The following is a 20,973-nucleotide window of genomic DNA, read 5'->3' on the forward strand; positions in this document are numbered from 1 at the left end:
TTTTGGTTTCCCAGAGCCATTGAAATTGCACAGCTCGATGGACTGCCTCTGTGTGTCATACATTTCTACTTGTAGGAGAAGCCAGGGATTTTCAAAGCGAGATCTTTGGATCAGTGACATCAGTATCACCTGGCGCCGCCCGCCGGTGAGCTTGCTAGACATGCATCGTCATGGCCCTACCCCAGCCTGCCGAAATGGAGTCCTTGGGGATGGAGCCAGGAAGCCTTGTTCTAACAAAATCTCATGTGGAAGAGGTTTGAGAAGCAGTGTTGTGAGCACGGCAGCAGGTTGGTGCTATGATGTTGCGCTCTGCATGTGATGAAACCTCAAGCATATTGTTTGCTCCTTGAGTGACTACTTCTAGCATACCTACTGGGCTTCATTGGAGATGCCAAGATAGAGACCCTTCGGTGTGCAGGGAGCTACTGCTGCTCTGTGGAGGGCCTGATGATGTTGAGAGGGATGTTGGGGTAGGAAGGAGGATGGGATTCCTTTCCTTGGGGGGTGGTATCTGGCTTGCTCCTCTCAGGCTCCCGGGGATGGTGCCTTTGCCGATTTCCAAAGGATCTGCAAGAGGTCCAGTGGTTCTATTATCAGTCATTGATGCAAGAATTAACCACAGAACTGTAATTACAGCCATTTCTTAGTGTGGGTGAGGTCTCTCTCTCTCGCTCTCTCTCTCTCTCACACACACACACATACACACACACACACACACACACACACAGTCACATGTGATCATCCCTCCTGGTAGAGGGTGTCCTGAGGTTGTTCTCTGTTCAGCCTTAGCTAAAGTTCAAGATTGAGGCACTCACAGATTTGGGGTCTGGTGAGAGCCCTCATCCTCTTCTCATTGTATTCTTACATGGTGGAAGGGGCGAGGGAGCTCTCTGAGGTTTTTCCTTCAAAAAATATTTTTATTGATTTCCGAGAGGAAGGGAGGAAGAGAGAGATAGAGATAGAAACATCAATGATGAGAGAGAAATCATTGATCTGCTACCATCTGCAGGGCCCACACTGGGTATTGAGCATGTGCCTTGACTAGGAATTGAACCATGATCTCCTGGTCTGTAGGTCAATGCTTAACCACTGAGCCACACTGGCTGGGCCTAAGGCTTTTTTTTTTTTTTTTTTTTTTTTTTTTTTTTAAATAAAGCACTAATCCCAATAATGAGGGCTCTACTCTACTGACCTGTGCACCTCTCAAAGGCTCCATCTCCTTATACCAGTGGTCAGCAAACTCATTAGTCAACAGAGCCAAATATCAATAGTACAATTGAAATTTCGAGAGCCAATTTTTTAAAAAACATTTTTTTGATTTTTTACAGAGGAAGAGAGAAGGATAGAGAGTTAGAAACATCGATGAGAATCATCCATCAGCTGCTTCTTGCATGCCCCCTACTGGGGATGTGCCCGCAACCAAGGTCCATGCCCTTTACCAGAATCGAACCTGGGACCTTTCAGTCTGCAGGCTGACGAGAGAGAGCCAAAATTTTTAAACTTAAACTTCTTCTAACGCCACTTCTTCAAAATAGACTGGCCCAGGCCGAGATATTTTGTGGAAGAGCTACACTCAAGGGGCCAAAGAGTCGCATGCAGCTCATGAGCCGCAGTTTGCTGACCACTGCTTTATATCATTACCTTGGTGATTGGGATTTAACATCTGAATTTTGGGAGGAACACAAACTTTCGATCTTTAACATAGAGTTAAACTGAACTCTGAAGCCTGCACTTTCAAGGTTCCAAACTTTGGCTGCAGCCTGCCTCCGAGCTGGAGAGCCAGTTCCACAGTTCATAGGGTCAAGGGTAAGGTGACCAGAAATTCCGCTTTTGGTGGGACAGTCTCAATTTTTAACAATTTGTCCCGAGTCCCGCAGCGTTTTAAAAAGTCCCAATTCCCCCCCCCCCCCCCCCCCCGCATCCCACAGCATTTTAAAAACATCCCGATTTCAAAAAATCGGGACTTTTTTAAAACGCTGCGGGACGCAGGATAAATTGTTAAAAATTGGGACTGTCCCGCCAAAAGCGGGACGTCTGGTCACCTTAGAAGGGTGTATATGAATTATAAGTGAATTTAACACGATGGAGCACTGGGTAACAAACCACAGTGAAGTCACAGCTCTGCTCATTCTCTCAGCAATAGTTGAGTGCCAATAGTATGACAGGCTCTCAAACATTTAATGACACCTTTCTTGTAAGGCCTGGCTCAACTTCTGCATCCTTAACCCTTTTACCCTGCCTAATGGTGAACTTTTCTCTTTGGACTTTATCCGTAACTTAATTTGCTTGTAATTCAACTGACATTCTCGGTGGAGATTTTATGTTGGTGTCCTATGGAGCTAAATAAGAAACAGTCCCTGCCCGAGAGGCACCTAAACTCTATTAGGGAAGAAAGGCATGTGTAAATAATAGATTTAGATTCTGGTGCCACCTGTAAAGTGCCCTTACAAAGAGCCAGGGGACTTTTCCGGAAGGAGACATCAGCTCTGGCGGACAGCATTGGGATGAAACGCATACCAGGCCTGGCTCACGCATGTACCTTTTAAGATTAATTGTTATTAGCAAAGTAATTCCAGGGTTACTTCCTGCTGGTGAAATTTAAGACATCCCAGATACTGCCAGTGTTCTCTTTGAGTACACATAGCTTGTCGCCATGATCTATGGCCCTGTCTAGAAGCCATACCATAATCAGTAGGGCATGTCCCCATTTATGGACATTTTTTATTTTAAACATGCAGTATTTCATTGTGGTGAGATGGTATCAATCTATACACTTAATTCTGTAGCTTGCCTTTTCTTATTCAACAAAGGATGTTAGGGATTGATTTACCTTCTTTACAATGCTGGGATACTTTCCCAGGATGCCTTGTGCACCTTCAGGATATTCCCTGTTGCCCTCGTATCACAGGGAGCTACCTTTCCCAGTCCCCCTGTCCTCTGGCCTCCAGGCAGTTCAGCCAATAGGAGGTACAAGAGGGGGAGAAAAAAGAGAGAGCATCTCCTTCCCCACCCCACTCACTTTCCCTCCCACCACATTTTATGTAGCCTCCTAGCTGTGACTCCATTCCTGCTGGAAGCACCTCCCTTCATGGCCTGCTAACAACATCTTCTCCTTTTGCCCTTCCCACCCAAGGGATGCTACCAGCTGCCTGCTGTAGCTCTTCTCTGAGTTGCCCCACCAGCCCATTTGGCTCCTAAGCTACTTATTCTATCGGTACAGTCAATCCCTGCATTAAATTCCCTCCATTTGAAATACCTGGTCTCTGACTTGTTCTTATGGATATATCAGAGATGACTTTGCTTTTTAGCTCTTTCCTTGTGGTGGGCAATTGAGGTGTTTGCACAAACAGTGCTGGCATTGAGCCTTCTTGCACACAGCTCCTGTGCCCAACTGTGACAGGAGTTTCTTCAGGTGACACCAAGCAGTGGAATCACCATATCAGTTGTTCACCTTGAAATCTCTTCAGGTAGATTCTGAATCTCAAATGCCTCCACTTCTCTGCAGTACGTAGCGAGTTGCTCTACAGAGAGAAGATTTGTTAAGTAGCTTTGAGTGAGTGAATGAATGAATGAATGAATGAATTTCTGTTAGGGTCAGAAACACAGTATTGGGGACTGGCTATTAGAAATAAAATAAAGATTTTAATCATGCTCTGTTAACCAGGATTGTTTTGTTCTGGTTAGAGAAAGCACATTCTAACCTGGCTGGGAGTTTTACGCCCTGGGACATGGGGAGCTATTGTTGGAATGTAGTCCATCCTCCTGTCCCAAGAACTGCTTATCATTATGGAAAGATTTATAATCTCATGGCTGAAATCACCTAGTCTCAGAGGCACCCACTGTTTACAACCTCCAGCCCCTATTGCCTTTAATCTGGTCCCAGGGTGCCTGGAGGCATCTACCCTCAGTAACCCTCATCCCCAGCCCGCATGATTTGTAACCTGTAATGATTATCCTGAGCCTACTTCTCCATGCTTGTAATTCCTACTTCCCCATGTAATCTTTGTCCTTCTGCCCAATATAAGCAGCTGGCTTATGAGGAGAGGGAGAACAGTTTTTTTGTTTTTGTTTTTGTTTTGTGTGTGTGCATTACCTGCTGTCCTCCCACACTGCTGGCATTATTGGAATAAATGCACTTATATGATTCAACCCTGTCTCTGCTTCATTGGCTGAAGTAGTGACCAGCAGCCTGGACTCATTGGTTGTCTGGTTACATTTCACTTGCTGATAGAGAAAACCATGCCTCATTCACCTCAGATAAAATGCTTTCAGGCCTTTTGACTCTGTCCCATGCCCAGCTCACCTTGAACAGAAACAAGGAATTTAGGTGGCCCCTTGCCTTAAATAAGTTGATGTAGGGTCCCGGGTCTCTATTTTTGTTGTTGCTGCTTTCTTAAACAAAATACATTTATTTTCTCTCAGTTCTGAAGGCTGGAAGTCCAAGATGAAGGTTTTGGCAGGGTTATTTTCTTCTGAGGCCTCTTTCCTTAGCCTCAGAAGATGGCCGTCTTCTCCCTGTGTCCTCACATACTAGTCTTCTCTGTGCATATCTGTCTCTAGGTTCACATTTCTCCTTTTTATAAGGTTACCAGTTGTGTTAGATTAGGGGTAATCCCATCCTACTTCCCTGTGATCCCCATCTTAGCTAATGACTTCTATTATGAACAACCTTATTTCTAAAGGCCACATTCTGCAGTACTGGGAGAATGCGGACATGTAAGTATTGGGAGACACAACTCAGTTCTTTTTTTTTTTTTTAATATATTTTTTATTACAGAGAGGAAGGGAGAGAGATAGAGAGCTAGAAACGTCGATGAGAGAGAAACATTGACCAGCTGCCTCTTGCAACCCCCCTCCCCCCCCACTGGGGATGTGCCTGCAACCAATGTACATGCCCTTGACCGGAATCGAACCTGGGACCTTTCAGTCCACAGACCGATGCTTTACCACTGAGCCAAACTGGCTTTGGCAATACAACTCAGTTCTTAACACTGTACAAATGTCTACAGAAGCTTGGGGTCTCCAGTTCTTCCTTGAGAGGCAATAGGCGGGTTCATATTTCATTATATGCTTCTATACTCTCCCTCCCAATGCCTTTAGATTTAAAAAGATCTTAAAATGATCATCAAGGACATCCAGAACCTCCATAGACAGGGATGATGCGTGGAGAAGGAGGAGGGAGGGTCTCTTGGGGAAAATGAACATTTATATCTCAGTGTCTGCAGGTTTCTAAACCTTATGTTTTTGGTTAATAGTTGAGCTGGTAGAGTTTTCCTCTTCTTCCCTAGACTTTCATTCCCCAGGGAACTGCCCAGTCTCCTGACACTTCCCAATCCTGCAATTAACTTTAAAAAAGTAATATCAGTTACACTGTATAGCACTTGGCCTAAAATGAGTATATGAGAAGTTAGGGCAATGCCACGAATATTTGATGGGCTCAGCCCTCCTAAACACACACACACACACACACACACACACACACACACACACACGACAGGGGTCCCATTGTGCCCCCTCGCAGGACGATTCCTTAAACTTTGAATCCTCAGATGCTCCAGGTTTTTCCAGCTGCAGATGTTCATTCCTTTTCCTTTCTCTCTCTCTCTCTCTCTCTCTCTCTCTCTCTCTCTCTCTCTCTCTCTCTCTCAATTACTTTATTGATTAAGATATCATATATTTGTCCTTATCCCCTCCCCCCATTCCCATCCCAAACCCCTCCCCATGCAGGATCCCACCCCCCTGTTGCCTGTGACCACTGGTTAGGCTCATATGCATGTATACAAGTCCTCTGGTTGAACTCTCTCCCTTATCCTCACCCTCCCCTATCTTCCCTCTGAGGTCCCACAGTCTGATTGATGCTGTTCTTGTTCTTCAGTCTATCATTTCTCCTAGATGAGTGAGCTCATGTGATGCTAGAAATATACTTATAAGAACTGAAAATGAGACAACCAATAATGGTTATGCTGAGAGGCAAACGAATCAGTCTATAGTGAGTTTCTTTTTGGGCCAACAGTTCTTTTGAATCCCAATTTCAATGTCAAACAGTTCCTTATGTGTACATGTCAGCAATGATATTTCAGTTCTGGGATGGTGGACAAATGGTGATAATGCAGGTCCGACCCTCTCTGGTTTGGTCCTGGGCAACCTTCAGTGATGCACGGCTGCTGACTGCTAGTATGGCAAGGCATCGTCAGAATCTTCCATCTCTGGACTGTTTCTTTTCTGTCTTCATGGCTGGAGCACTCCTGTCAATTCCTCTCTGTTGCAGGAATCCACATGGTCTTGGAGTTGTTCTTAAAGCAGAGTTCTTTCTGGTGGGGAAGGAGATAATTAGCACTAGTAATTATAGAGCCTGCTGTTGCTGGCCAGGCAGGCACAGGTCGGGGTTTGACAGTGGATGGAGTGGTCAGGATTTGGTGAGCCAGCAGCACCGTCTGCTCCTCTCCTGCCCCAGCTGCCTGCCTTTGCCCACTTTGCCATCTGTAAGTCATCCTGAAAAAGGATTTCATGAGAATTACCATACACAGAGGCTTGGCCTGGGGTCACTTCAAAGTCATGGCAATCTGTACTCTCTAGGGTTCAACATCTGTTTGTGCCACATGCAAGCTCAGCGTGGCTCCAGTCTCTGAGGCATTCAAACACTGGCAGGGCCAGGCTGGAATTGGGGGTGCAAATTTGACCCCTCACACATTCTTTTTGTGTGGTACCCAGGTTTCTGGTCTGTGTCTTGTCAGTACACATGCATCAGCATGCACTTAAGATGTTGACAGCATAAGCATTAGTGTATGGCTGAATTCAGCTGGATTGAGAATGGCCCCAGTGAGAGAAAAGTTGGGCAGAGTGGTGAGATGCGAATCAGATAGCTCTCAATGGGTTTCGGATTCAGTCTTCTCACCAACTTCCCTCCTTTCCCCCCAATTTCCCTTTCACCGGGCTTGAATCTTGCTTCCCTTGATTTCACTTAAAGAGCCTAAGCCCCTCTTACATTTTCCTGCTGCCTTTTCTGTTTCCAACCCAAGTAAGGAAAGACAAGGATGGTTTCAGTACAAAGAGAATGTGATTCATTTTGTCACTTTTCAACACCTTTTTTGAGGTTTAATATATAGAAATAAAAGTGCATCTGTCACAAGTGTACAGAGCTTAGTGAATTTCCATAAACAAAACAGTAGCTCCAGATCAAGAAGCAGAGCAGGACTTGCACCCCTGAAGCCCCTCATGGTCCTTTCTGGCGCCCTCGCTCCTACACCCCCCCCCCCCCAGAGTGATCACTGTCCCAGCTTCTAATACTGTAAGTCAGCTTTGCCTGTCTGTATGTATGTTGTTTCAGTGTAACCCATGCATATATTCGCTCTCTGAATATTATGCTTGTGAGAACCACCTTCATAATTTTGATTGGTTGTAGACTATTTATTATCATTATCATTGAGTGTTTTATTGTGAGAATTGATGGGCATTTGAGTCATTTCCAGTGTTTGATGTTATGAGTCATGCTGCTCAGAACATTCTCATTGGTGCTTTTCCATGGCCACATGTGAATTTCAGGTCTATATCCTAGCATGGATGACTTAGGATGTGCCCGTGGTTCGGCTTTAGTAGATCCTAGTACACAGTTTCCCAAAGTGATGTACTTATTTAAACTATAACTTGGATTTTAAATCAAAGTAGATAATTGAGTTTGAACTTTGTAGTCACATCCGTTGGATTGAAAGGCTTCATGAGCAAACAAACCACACCCAAGAGAGCCCAAGCCTTTGGGATGGAGAAGCCGCCTGGCCATGAAGTCTCTGCCCTTGTGCATGTCAGGTCCCTGCAGCAGGCAGGGTTGTCCAGATAGGAGACACTCCTGAGGCACATGCCCTGCCCTCTACAAGTGAAACAACCACCATTTTTTCTATATTTCTTCCTCCTCTATTCCCCTTTCTGCCTCCTCCTCCTAGAGTTCTTTTTCTTTGCCCTCAGAATCAATCAATCTCTCTCTCTCTCTCTCTCTCTCTCTCTCTCAAACACACACACACACACACACACACACACACACACACACACGCACACGCATAGCCTTGCGTGCGGGAGCACCAGCTCCTGAGGTAGTAATGCAGTCCCGGAATCACTGCGTGCAGAGAAGTGTTAATTATACGGGAGAAAGTGTGATCACAATAACTGGAGTTCCGTAGAGGAAAGCGTATTTAAGGAAAAGAAATGCAGTAGGAACAAGTCTTTCCAGAATTCCTGTGTTTGCAGCCAGGCCTGAGAGAGAGCCCTCCCACACTCTGGTTCCTGTGTGGTGTCCACAGTCAGCCAAGTCCTTAGACGGAAGGGCAGAAACAAACCAGAGACCCTCTGAGAGAACAAAGTCACAACACCTTTTTTAAGTAGCAGACTGCCTTCTAGCCAGCTCTCCTTTGAGTGGGGGTCACCCTGCCAATTCCTATAGCTCAGAGCTCCACTCGAGGCCAAGATCTCACTGCTTGAAGGGATCTGCCCATCTGGCTGCCATCCCCATTCTCCATCAGGTACCATTTGGGAATACTTTCCTCTGGGAGTGAAGGCTGTATCCCAAGTGCCTGTTCGCTCATGTGGGGTCCTATGGCCAGGTCCCATTCTCATATGTGCCTTTCCATGGCCACGTGTGAATTTCAGTTAGGTCTGTACCCCAGTGTGGATGTTGAGACCTAGTTCTTGGCCGGACCCTGAGGCTCCTACTGCCATCCTGGGACCCCTGAGAATCCTGTCATGATGGCTGTGTTTCAGAGACTGTTAGTGAAAGCATCTGTGGGGAAGTTGACTGGTCACCATCTACCCTGGAGTCCTGCAGGCAGCCTTGCCACTAGTCCAGGGTCCTGGACACGAGGGGGTGTCCCTGAGAGGTGCCAGCCTATTGGGAGTGAATGCACACAGCAAAGGCACGTGCTGAGACAGCCTGGCCAGGTTTTATGTCGCCATCACCTCCCCTTTCTACCCTTTGGCCGAGTGCAGCCCTTTCTCCTCTGATACTGCTATCCCCGAGGCTAGGAAGCTGCCCCTCAGTTCTGTGGCCTGAGCCATGGATCCTGAGGGGCACTCTGGGCCCTGATCTGGGAGACAAATTTGGGGTCATCTTTCATCTCTTATCTGCCCCCACCCCAAGAACCTAATAGACACAATCAGTTTAACAAGGTGTGAAAACGGTGGCTTCCAGTCTCCCCCACTCCCCCATGCTATTTTCTTCCATCCATTTAGTGTCTTAGAGGGTTCTGTTGACCCGAAAGCCATATAAGTAAAGCATTAATCAATTCATTTCTCCCTGAAAATCATCCGAGTCCCATGCAGCTGCTGTTTTGGGCTTTCAGTCACCTGCAATGACTGGAGCTGCCACCTGAGTTGATTCGTTGCCGCTGAAAGCAGAGGCTGATGGCATTTCCGTTAGCCATGGCTGCCTTAATTCAAGTAGATCTGGAAATAGCATGTGATTTGGAAATAGCACGCAGATCCTCAGTACCACGTCGTCTGTCCTACCGCTAGACACGGGTGCCTCTGAAAGGTGCCTTTGCATGATAAAAGCAGATGCTTTCAGGCACTTTCCCAATTCTAGGTTGCTCCAGGGACAGTAACACCCTGTCGATGGTGGGCTGAACTGCGTGTGTGCTGACATGCAGACGGGATCAGGGAGACCAGGCAAGCCAGCATCACATTGGTGCTGCCTGCAGCAACTTCTCCTTGGGAAGGTGTAAATGAGTAAGGAGGCATAAACCTCTTTCTGCAGGGTGTTCGCTATCTCCGCTTGGCAGAGCCTGATTCCTAGGCAAGTGAATAATTGAGGGAGGGAGGCTAGATAAAGCAGGATAGATGCAGAATGAAAGCTAAGCTGGGATGTCAACCGATCCCACAGGGAGCTCCACAGCTACATTCGAGTTGATTCTGTCTGGGGAAAATGGGCTTCCTTTTGTACCCAGGTCAGCCACTCACTGGCCACTTGCTGCCTGTGGTATCAGAGGCAAGTGACTTGCCAGATGGGCAGCTTCTCTTGAGAAGAGGCAGGTGAGAGCCATTAGCAGCCAACACTCACAGCACTGGGTGGTGCCCTTGAGATGAGGGGGATCTGAGTGGTGATCTCTGCCCTGCCACCTGTGGGCCTGGCTGGTGACTGGCCACTGCTTCTCCCAGATCCTGTCTCTATTATAAACAGGGCCCTTCTGGACCCACTAGTTTGGATCATGCCACTTGAACAGATGTGTGTGGACCTGCTAGGACCTTGCAGTAGAACCTTTGGGATTTCACACTAACTGGATCCAAGAAGATCATGCAAGTGGCCAAAACTGGGCTTCAGAGCTGTGGCTGTGAGATCGGAGGGGTTTGAGAGAGGCATTCCTGTTTGCAAGGGTGACTTGTTCCTGTAGAAGATGATGTAGTATTTCTACTCAGATGGTCTTAGTCCATGTGCTCTGAGGCAGAAGGATCTGTGCATATGCCAAGTCCTGTCAGGTACCACCAGAACCACAGCCCCATGCTGTCAGTACTCCACTTCTCTGCTGTTCTCTCTGTCACAATGGTCTGGCTTCTCTTTGTGCCACCACATTTCTCCATTGTAGTGGTGAGGCTGTTAGGCGGGAAAATCTCACCTGGTCTCACTCAGGTGGAGGCAGGCATACCAGGTCTGAATTCTACAGAATGGAAGAGGTGCTTGCGAGTAGATTTTCAGAGCATACCCAGGGTTCCCAGGGCTGGCGTTGATGAGTGATTAACAGTGACTTACACCTCCCACTTCCTTTGGTCTTGTGTCAGTCCTGCTTGTGGTGTTTTTTGGCTCTATCTCTTCTTGGCCAAGGTGCTCCTTCGAGACTCCGTGGTGGCTCTGCATTCAGAGCTTTGGCACACTTCGCTCTCATCGAGAGCAATTGTGATGAATAGTGAATTAGCATCCCCAGACAACGGGGGTCATTTTACTGCAGGATGGCAGAAGGGTGCTGAGAAATGAATGTTACAGGCTGTGAAAACGCTGAATAATAAGTGAACCTGATCCCACCAGGCAGCAAGGTCTGAAAGGCTCTCTCTGATTGACCCAGTTATACCTTCGAGGTCCGTAGACTGGTGCTTTGGAAAAAGTGATTGTCTTAAGCATCACTCTCTGTGCCTCAACACTATCAGATCCCCGGCATAGTCTGCCATCTCAATAGTGAGTTTTAGGTTTTTAGAATAATAACTGAAAGGATTCCCTGGTAAAGGCAGAAGAGGGGGTATGACCTGTGGGATTGTGAATGAGCATACTGGACACCCAGATCCAAGAGGAAGGTTAATTTACAACTCAGACGGGAGGGGTGATCGCTTAATCTGAAACCAGTCTGTATGGGCCCTGATGGGAGTAAATAAAAACCCCAGGTTTTGTAGGTGTTTCAGCTCCATTCATTCATTTACTCATTCATTGAGTCAACAGACAGGTGTGGGATGAGGTCAGTGTTACTGGTGTTGGGTTTGAGATGTCCCATATAGATTGGAGTTTGGATCTCAGCAGTCTGCGCTGTGGGAAGGGACAGCTCCTCACTTTTAACCCAGGACTGCCCTGCAGGCAGCAGGGATTGCAGCTGGCATTTTCCACATTTCAGTGTTTGGAAAGTATGGGTCTGTTTTTATTCCCTCTCTTATTCCTCACGGGGACAGGTTTCTTCACTCCTTGTTAAACAACAATTTTCAGAAATGGTACACCTTAACTTCCATTCAGATATAGAAAGAACACATTAAAGATTTTATTTAACTCATGATGGGTGAGGACGCTGGTAAGATATTACAAACATATAAGGGATAATCCAAAGGACAGACATTTTTATGGATCAGGAATATTGCAACGAATGTGCAAATTTGGTTTCTTCCACCGTTTTGGAGAGAAGTCCATTGAGCCTACTGAACAAAATTTGCATGTATACAGAAAAAGTATCAATGTAAAGAAGTATAAAATAAATAGCTCAAGGGCAATGAAAAGTCAGACAACCTGGAAAGGTGCATCCTAGAAAATGCTTAGCTTTTCGTTGTAGTGCAGATTTCCCCCTATCCTCTTCTTTAAAAAGTCCAGTATGGTCTAAGCATTAAACTTGCTCAAAGATGACATTCTCTCTCCTTTTTAATGTGCAATTAGCAATGATAAAATGTTTTCTGTGGTCATTTTGAGGTACTTTGGATCTGTTTTTATGATATTAAAGCCAAGTTATTACTCTCCAAATAACTTGTAGAACTATTTTGGGAGAGAATTAATGCTACCCTATGTAGTTTCCCAGGACTTATATTAATGTGTAGAAAGTATGATTTATAAAGTTTATGTGTGTGATTTATAAGATCTCTGACATGTGAATAACATTGAAACAGTGAATATATGGACCAGAAATGAATTGGCTCAAACAACACATTGTGGAGTGGGGGATGGGAGGTAGGGGAAAAGGATGCTTGCAGATAATTCCAGAACACAGTTTCCTCCAAAGTAATTGGGAATTTCTTCATGCATTAATTTTTAGCCTCTGAAAGTTTTGAATAATTCATTTTAGCTGAACGTTTTCCTCAGTTCAAAAGAATCTGAAATCCTACAAGCCTCTATTTTACCTGTCATTCTGAGGTTTATCCTGAAAAAGTGTCTAGTTATTATGAACAATGGGAGGACAGGTTTGGCTCAGTGGATAGAGCATCGGCCTGTGGACTGAAGGGTCCCAGGTTAGATTCCAGTCAAGGGCATGTACCTAGGTTGAGGGCACATCCCCAGTAGGGGGTGTGCAAGAGGCAGCTGATCGATGTTTCTCTCATTGATGGTTCTTTTCCTCTCTGTAAAAAATTAATAAAATATATATAAAAAAATACACCTTTGGGTTAGATAATTTTGCATAGCCTATAAAGGAGATTTAAACACAAAAATTATTATTTGGGGTAAAACGTCAGTATTTTATAGTAAGTTAACTGGGAAGATATAAATAACAATTCAAGCACTTTGGAAGGTAATCTCAAAATAACGTAAGGCAAACTGGCTTTTCAAGAAGAAACTAAAACAAACATACATGTTAAACCATATTGAGATAGAATGAAGCAATTTTCTTAGTAACTCACAGATCAAAGAATAAAAAATCATTAAGGATATAGAGTATTTGAACAAGTTTGTACTTATAGACATATAGAACTTTACTCAACAATATGTAATAAAGATTTCCAACATATATAAAATAGGACCCATATTAAAATTCCTCTTGTACCAGACCTTAATACAAGTTTTTTTTTTTAAAAAAAAGTCTCAGAATTGACATTACACAGATTAAATTTTTTGATCATAGGAGACATTTCTTACCTTGTTACATACAATATGCTACATTATTTTACATTAATATTGGTTTCAGGTATAGTGGTTAGACAGTCATATACTTTACAAAGATCCCCTCGATACATATCCACGCATATATTAGTGACTATATTTCCTATGCTGTACTTTACATCCACAGCACTACTCTGAAACTAAAAATTTGTACTTCTTAACCCCACACCTTTTTCATTCATCCTCCAACCTCCCTTCCCTCTGGCAACCATTAGTCTGTTCTCTGTAGCTGTGTCTGTTTCTATTTTGTTTGCTTGTTAATTTTGTTCTTTAGATCCTACATATAAGTGAAATGGTGTATTTATCTTCCTCTGTTTGACTTACTTCACTTAGCATAATACCTTCTAGAAACATCCATGCTGTAGTAAAAGATAAGATTTCACTTTTTTTTTATGGCAGAGTACTATTCCATTGAATGTATGCACAACCACATTTTTATCCACTTGCTATGGTTGGGCATTTGGTTTGCTTCCATTACTGGCTATTATTAAGAACACTGCAATAAACATAGGGGTGCATATAGTTTTTCAAAGTAGTGTTTTGGGTTTCTTCAGCTACATACCCAGAAGTGAATTGCTGGTTAATAAAATAGTTCTATTGTTTATTTCTTGAGGAACCTTCATTTTGTTCCCATAATGGCTGCATCAATCTGTATTCCCACCAAAGTGCACAAAGGAGGGTTTTCTTTTCTCCAAATCCTCACCAACACTTGTTGTTTGTTGATTTATTTATTTATTTATTTATTTATTTACTTACTTATTTTTTTGCAGAGCTGTAACTTTAATATGGATATACTCATGGATTTTGCTTTTCTTCCCAAAAGGTTTGAAGTACTTTAGTATATCCATGTAGTTATCATAATGATCATCTTAATGACTACATAATGGTCCATGAATGTGAATTTTCATTATCATTCATTCACTGTTTGCCAACTGAAAAGTGTGTCTTTTACTTTGGGGTAAATTTCATAGAAATACTTAATAAAACTAAAATCATTAGCCCTCACCTCAGTTTTTTCCCCCAGTGGATATTGAACAAAACATACTAGATATTATAAATCAAAATATTAATAAGTTTTGAGTTCTGGTCTTTATTTATTGTAGTAATCCTTTGAAAATCAATTAAACTTTGCATTTCTTCTTCTTCTTTTTAAAAAAATATATTTTATTGATTTTTTTTTTTGCCCCCCTCCTTCCCTCCCACACATCCCCTCCCTCCCCAGAGTTTTGTGTCCATTGGTTGTACTTATATGCATGTATACAAGTCCTTCGGTTGATTTATTATCTCTCCCAGATCTTCCTCCCCTCCCCGCTGTAATTTGACAGTCTACTTGTTGATATACTGTCTCTATATCTATCTTTTGGTTCATCAGTTTATAATGTTCTTTATCATCCACAAATGAGTGAGGTCATGTGGTGTTTCTCTTTCATTGATTGGCTTATTTCACTCAGCATGATGTTCTCCAATTCCATCCAGGTTGCTGCAAATGATGAGAATTCCTTCTTTTTTATGGCAGCATAGTATTCCATTGTGTAGATGTACCATAGTTTTTGGATCCAATCATCTGCTGACGGGCACCTAGGCTGATTCCAAATTCTGGCTATTGTAGATTGTGCTGCTATGAACATAGGGGTGCATATATCCTTTCTGATTGGTGTTTCTAGTTTCTTGGGATATATTCCTAGAAGTGGGATTAGTGGGTCAAATGGGAGTTCCATTTTCAGTTTTTTGAGGAAACTCCACACTGTTCTCCACAGTGGTTGCACCAGTCTGCATTCCCACCAGCAGTGCACGAGGGTTCCTTTTTCTCCGCAACCTCGCCAACACTTGTCGTTTGTTGACTTGTTGATGTTGGCCATTCTGACAGGTGTGAGATGGTACCGCATTGTTGTTTTGATTTGCATCTCTCGGACAATTAGTGACTTTGAGCATGTTTTCATGTGATTTATTGATAATAGCCATTTTGTGGTTTTAATGTGCATGTCTCTAATGATTAATGACATCGAGGATCTTGTCATATGTCTGTTGGCCATCTGTGTGACCCCTCTTTAGAAAATATTCTGTTCAAGTCCTCTGCAATTTTTAAATTGCATTGTTTTCTAAGGACTGAATTGTGTGTGTTTTTAATAAATTTTGGATATTAGCTCCTTACCAGATATATCATTGGCAAATTTCTTCCCCCATTAAGTAGATCAAGCTTGAGATTGTCTTTTGTTGATGGTTTTCTTTGCTGTACAAAAACTATTTAGTTTGGTATAGTCCTCATTTAAAATTTTTTTCTTTTGTTTTCCTTGCCAAAGGAGATATATCAGAAAACATATTGGTAAGAGAAATGTCACAATTTACTGTGTTTTCTTCTAGAAGTTTTAAATTTAAGTCTTAAATTTAAGTCTGTAGTCCATTTGGAGTTTATTCTTGTCTATGGTGTAAGAAGGTGGTTTATTTTCATTTTTTTACATGTAACTGTCCAATTTTTCTAACACTATTTATTGAATAGACACTCTTTATCAAACCATTGTATATTCTTGCCTCATGTGTCATACATTAACTGTCTATATAGGTGCAGGTATATTGCTGGGCTCTTTATTCTATTCCATATATTTTTTTTATGTCAGTATCATGTTGTTTTGATTACTATAGTCTTGTAGTATAGTTTGAGATATGATAGCATGATACCTCCAACTCTGTTCTTTCTCAATATTGCTGAGGCTATTTGAGGTTTTTAGTGGTTTCAGATATATTTTAGAATTATGTGATGTAGTTCTGTGAAAAACATCATTGGTATTTTCATAGGGATTGCTTTGAATATATAGATTTTTTGTGTGTGTAGTATGGAAATTTTAACTATGCCAATTCTTTTTATCCATGAGCACAGTGTATGTACCCATTTACTTGTATACTCTTCAATTTATTTCTTTAGTATTGATATTGTATAATTTTCCTAGAACAGCTCTTTTACCTTTGGCTAAATCTCTTCATTGTTTTTTGTTTTTTGTTTTTTTTTAATGAAATTTTAAATGGGATTGTTTTCTTAATTTCTTTTTCTGACAGCTTATTATCTATACTAATAATAGGGTAATATGCAAATTAGACCAGACATCTTCCGGACAAAGCCACAGTGGTGGGGGACAAGGCAGAGATGGTAAGGGGCAACCAGGCTGGCAGGGAAAGGCAGTTAGTGGTGACCAGGCAGGCAGGCAGAGTGGTTAGAGGTGAATCAGGCAGGCAGGCAAGTGAGCGGTTAGAAGCTAGTGGTCCCAGATTGTGAGAGGGATGTCTGACTGCCGGTTCATTTTTCCCCCCTGACAGTTCATTATCTTTTCTAATAAATGGGTAATATGCTAATTAGACTGGGCATCCCCCTAGGGGTCCCGGAATGAAGATGGTGTAGGCTGGGCTGAGGGACTCTCCCACCCCTGTGCATGAATTTTGTCCACTGGGCCTGTAGTTAGTGTACAATAATGCAACTAATTTCTGAATATTTATTTTGTATTCTGCTACTTTACTGATTTCATTTATCAATTTTAGTAGTTTAGTGTGTGCATGGCATCTTTATGGTTCTCTCTCTATAGTTTTATGTCATCTGCGAATAATGACAATTTTGCTTCTACCTTTTCAATTTGGATGACTTTTTTTTCTTGTCTGATTGCTTTGCCAGGAATTACAGTACTATTTTAAATAAGAGTGGTGCAAGTAGACATCCCTGTCTTGTTCCTAATCTTAAGGAAAACAGTTTTAGTTTTTCTTCATTGAGTATAATGTTAGCTGTGGTTTGTCACGGATGGCCTTTATTATATTGAGGTATGTTTTCTCTATTCCTACTTTGCTGAGAGTTTTATTATAAACTAGAGGCCCAGTGCATTGTTTCATGCACCAGTGGGATCCCTCAGCCTGTCCTTTGGGGATCAGTGGACCTCCCAGCCACCGCAGCCTGGCCTTGTCTGCGAGCTCGTTGGGCTCCAGCTCACTGTCCCCTTTGATCCATCGTAGCACAAAGTAGTGCACAAAGTGGCAGGTGGCTCGGGAGAAGCCTGAGGTTGGCCCCGCTGCACCACCTAGGTGCTCAGCAGGAGTGTGATGAGAGGCCATTACAGCTGCACTCAACAGCCCTTAGCCCAGTATCTGGTGCCCATCTGTCAGCTGAGCAGCGCTCCTCCTATGGGAATGCACTGAACACCAGGGGGCAACTCCTGCTGAGCATCTGTCCCCTGGTGGTCAGTGCATGTCATAGCTACTGGCCAGTTGTCTGGTCATCTGGTCTTCTGGTCATCCAGTCACTTAGGCTTTTATATATATAGTTAGTGCTGTATTCTTCATCTATCGGTATGAACATATGATTTTTATTCTTCATTTTGTTTATGTGGTGTATCACATTGATTTGAGGATATTGAACCATTCTTTCACCCTAGGAACAAGTCCCAATTGGTCAATGTTTTGTGTCTCTGCCCCTCCTTCCAGTCATGCCCTGGTTTTCTTCCATATGGCCTTAGTTGTAAGACTTATATTCAGCTAATCTTTCAGTTATTCAGGTTGATTGTTCTATAATTTAGTTGTAGTTTTGATGTAGTCATAGGAGGAGCTAAGTGTAACCTCCACTTACTCTCCCACCTTGAATTCCCCCATAAGACAGACAGTTCACAGTTGTGTCCAGCATGGTAGCTAGGGCCACATACCATCAACTGAGCACTTGAAATGTAGAATTGAGGTGTGTTGTCAATGTAAAACACTCACCAGATTGTGAAGACTTATTAATAGTTAAAGAAATGTGAATATCTCATTAATAATTTCATGTTAATGTGTTGTAATCATAATATCATAATAGTTTTCATGTACAGTTGACCCTTGGACCATACAGGGGGTACTAATATCTTTGCAATTTAAAATCTGTATGTAACTTTGGACTTTTCCAAAATTTCATTTGTCCCTTGGTATCAATGGATGATTGGTTTCAGGACTCCTGCAGATATCAAAATGCTCGGATGCTCAATTCCCTTATATAAAATGGTGTAGATTAGTGTGCACTGTCGGTTTTCCACATCTGTGGGTTCCCAACCATGAATTGAAACCACTGCTGGGAATCCGCGGATTCAAAACTGGGGGATATGGAGTGCGACTGTATATTTATTGAAAAAAAAAAATCCACATCTGAGTAGACCTGTGCAGTTCAAATCCGTGTTGTTCAAGGGTCAGTTGTATTGGATTTATTAAAATTAATTTTACTTTTCCTTTCTTAATGCGAATACTAGAAAATTTGTTACATATGTGGCTTGCAGTTATAGGCATTTTATTTCTGTTGTTCAGCACTGTTATAGGTTTCTAATTCTAATTATGTGGTTTGGGGTTAGTGCTTCATTTTCTCGTAAGCTCAGTTTTCTCCTTTATAAAAAGGGTGCTGAATGTTTTGAGTACCTTAGATAGTTGAGAGCATTCAAGGGAGAAATCCATTCCTCAAATGAGGATTTGATAAATGGTAAAACTTTATACTTATGCTGGTTGATTTTATTTCTTGTTTGTCCATTCATTTTTGTTTTAAGCACAGCACAGCTCCAGAAATAGAAAAAAAGGGCTTGGCAAAAATTGTACATATTGCTAGCATCTTGCCTATTTTTGGAGCCGAGAGAGCAGGACCAACCTATAGGCAAAGTTTTATTGGTCTTCTTTAGGGGCTCTCCCTTTAGAATTCTGTGTGCCTGGAATCCTTTTAAACTTACCATAGCTGTACGAACTCTGCAATGCTAAAACCCTAAAACAATCTCAATATTCAAGGAGAAAAAGTGTGATGGTTTTGTGAACTTTGAAATTTTCTGTTACATCATTAAATACAGTTTTATCATTGGTTAAAAATGTATAGTGAAATGAAAAGTAATAAAGCTAATATTTAGTACACTTAATTAGAAACATTAGATATCAAGAATTAAAGTGTTTCATTTTAATTTCTTTTCTTTTTCTTTCTTTCTTTTTTGTTTTTGTTAATTCCCACCTGAGGATATTTTTCCCCCATTAATTTTTTTTTTAACTTGTTTTTGAGTGGAAGGGAGGGGGAAAGACACACAAAGAGAAACACAGATGTGAGAGAAACATGACTGGTGCCTCCTGCATGCATCCCTACTGGGGCTGGTGCCTGCAAGCAAGGTACATGCCCTTGACTGGAATCTTACCTGCGACCCTGCAGTCTGCCGGCCAATGCTTTAACCACAAACTGGTTAGGGCAAGTGTTTCATTTCTTTGTAAATAAAATAAACTTACCTGGGGTACTTTAACTAGTACTTACAGTATGGACTGAGCATGTTTTCTTGGCCCTGGCTAGTTGTACTGTTACTTTCTGAGATTGGATTAGCTTCCAATACTTGATCTTTTACACTTTCCATGAGTTCCTTTAATGTGAATTTTTTTTTTTTCAGGGGTCACTTCCTCCGAGACATCTTCATCTTATTATTATTATTATTATGTTTTTGGGTCACAAACACTTTTTTTATTTGTCCCCATAAGTTTGTCTTCACTGAGTTCACCGGGCTGCACATCCAGAGTCTCAGGACCGCAGCCGCATCAGGCAGTATATTCTCCAATTTCATTTACGCTCTGGTTAATGTTTCCCTTCCAGGGTCACTGCTTTCCATTTCTTTCTTTTACTTTTATCTTGTTGTTTAGTTCCTTATTCATCTTGTAGAATGTCACATGGGTCTATCAGGGGGCAGCACAGCCACATGACTGCAGTCTGTTGTTCACTGAGTCCCTGATGCAGTGACCAGTCGTGGCCGACTTTGAAAACATGGATGGGTTGGTCACCAGCTGTGGTGTACACATTATTTACATAGTGATTGTGGACTGAGGAGCTGTCAGTGAGGTCTGTTCGTTAGCAGTTTGTCCCAGTGAATGCATCATGGTAACAGAAACTTGAACCATGCTTCAGAGGCCCTTGTTTTATCCAACTAAATGGTGGCACCTGAAATTGGTGTCTCTCAGACTGTGCAAAGCGAGAGCTGCCTGTTTTCGGCAAGCTTGCAGGTTATTCCTCGGGGCCAGATGTAGCACCTCCTGGATCTTTAACATTTGTCCCCTGTCTGATCTGAAAGACAACCTTTCCTATTTCTGGTTCTCAGACATTATCTTGTGGGCATGCCAAATGTCCGGGGGAAACACATGGGGGCCAGCACTCATTAAGTCATTCGACAGCTATGCGCCCCATATCCATCTGTACTGAGCATGTGCTAGGCTCTGGCATGTTTGCTGGCAACTGAAAGTATCTTAAATTGCTCTCATTTTTGGTTTTTGGCAGCTAACTTTCCAGCGTATTTTCCAAACCACCACTTATACCATTTACACAAGGCTTTAAAGTGACTTCTCACTTGCACAAGTTTCCACTGTGTCAATTGCCGGGATACACATGCTTTCAGAAGCATCAGGTTCCCGGGATTGGGATGTGGCCTGAGGCTGGGCATGCCATATGGGACAGTCCCTTTTCTAAACAGAACAATCAACTAATGGACACAGTCGAAACTTGCATAGTTGCCTGTTAATTATTTAAAGCATGTGTCATCAAAGCCAGACACATTTCTTGCTTTTCCTTCCTTCAGTGTTGTGAATAAATCTGGGAATTATGGCCACCATACTCTAAAGGGTGTGTGGTGGTTTATTTTGGATCCAGTGTCTTTGCCTGG

General features: G+C 42.6%; 1 protein-coding gene across 3 annotated transcripts in view; it reads left to right on the plus strand.

Moving 5' to 3' along the window:
* SLC24A3 (solute carrier family 24 member 3) overlaps positions 1-20,973 on the plus strand; it is a 466,656-nt gene that overhangs the window by 23,935 nt on the left and 421,748 nt on the right. The window lies entirely within an intron of this gene.

Source organism: Pipistrellus kuhlii, unplaced genomic scaffold (assembly GCF_014108245.1).
Source record: "Pipistrellus kuhlii isolate mPipKuh1 unplaced genomic scaffold, mPipKuh1.p scaffold_m20_p_6, whole genome shotgun sequence".
Taxonomy (NCBI): Eukaryota; Metazoa; Chordata; class Mammalia; order Chiroptera; family Vespertilionidae; genus Pipistrellus; species Pipistrellus kuhlii.